At 38.5% G+C, this 864-nt stretch overlaps 1 non-coding gene across 1 annotated transcript; it reads left to right on the forward strand.

Moving 5' to 3' along the window:
- Positions 1-455: 455 nt before the first annotated feature.
- On the forward strand, positions 456-610 carry LOC136882491 (U12 minor spliceosomal RNA). Its single transcript, XR_010861194.2, has one exon. It is a non-coding gene; the product is annotated as a U12 minor spliceosomal RNA (small nuclear RNA).
- The last annotated feature ends 254 nt before the right edge of the window (positions 611-864 follow it).

The raw sequence follows: 864 nt of genomic DNA on the forward strand, positions 1-864 counted from the left end.
CTGGGAATCGAACCCGGAACCCTCTGAACCGCCAGTACGCTGACCATTCAGCCAACGAGTCGGACGTCATTCTAAGTAACTAAAGGATATATTTATGACGTGTACTGTTGGCACAAGATCATCTACAATGCAGTAAATGTAGATGGTGTTGGTTGGCAGTATTAGTTCTATAACACGACGAGCAAATTGCCCACACTACGTAACGTGGCTAGCACAGCTCGCCGCGTGCGGTTATAATATTCATGGTCGTTTACTGCTCCTGAATACGTAATATGTCGCATTCCTCAGAGTATACCGTATTAATAGGCGACAAAATATAACTGGAGTGGATATTATGACCCCCAAATCACTCACTACCGAATAGAATGAAGTTACTTATGAAAGTGACTTGTTAGTACTCGTTTCAGCTTTGCAAGTCAAGAAAGTACTTAACTGGAAGAAGAACATTTATCGTCGTGCCTTAAACTAATGAGTAAGGAAAATATCGAGCCTTGGTGATGCTTGGCTCAGCTAGCCAATACTAGCACCAATAATTTTTGATGAGGTACAGGTCGTCCTCTGAGCAGCCTGTCTACTTTTACAGGCAGTTCGAGTGATAGCGATCTGCCTCAGAAACTAATGTAAACACAATGAATTTTGTCTATGTAGTGCTGGCAAAACTGTTCAAAATATTGATATATCGGTGTTACAATATCGAGGTCATTGAAATATCGATATATCCATTTTAAAAATATTAGCGCTATTATCCATTTTTGTAAGTCTAGTTTTACATTTAACAAAATGATTAAAGGATTCATTAGGTTTAATAAATATGATACAGATCAGGAAACAAGCTTAAAACAATGACCAAGTAACATCACTTTT

This window comes from Anabrus simplex, chromosome 10 (assembly GCF_040414725.1).
Source record: "Anabrus simplex isolate iqAnaSimp1 chromosome 10, ASM4041472v1, whole genome shotgun sequence".
Classification (NCBI taxonomy): domain Eukaryota; kingdom Metazoa; phylum Arthropoda; class Insecta; order Orthoptera; family Tettigoniidae; genus Anabrus; species Anabrus simplex.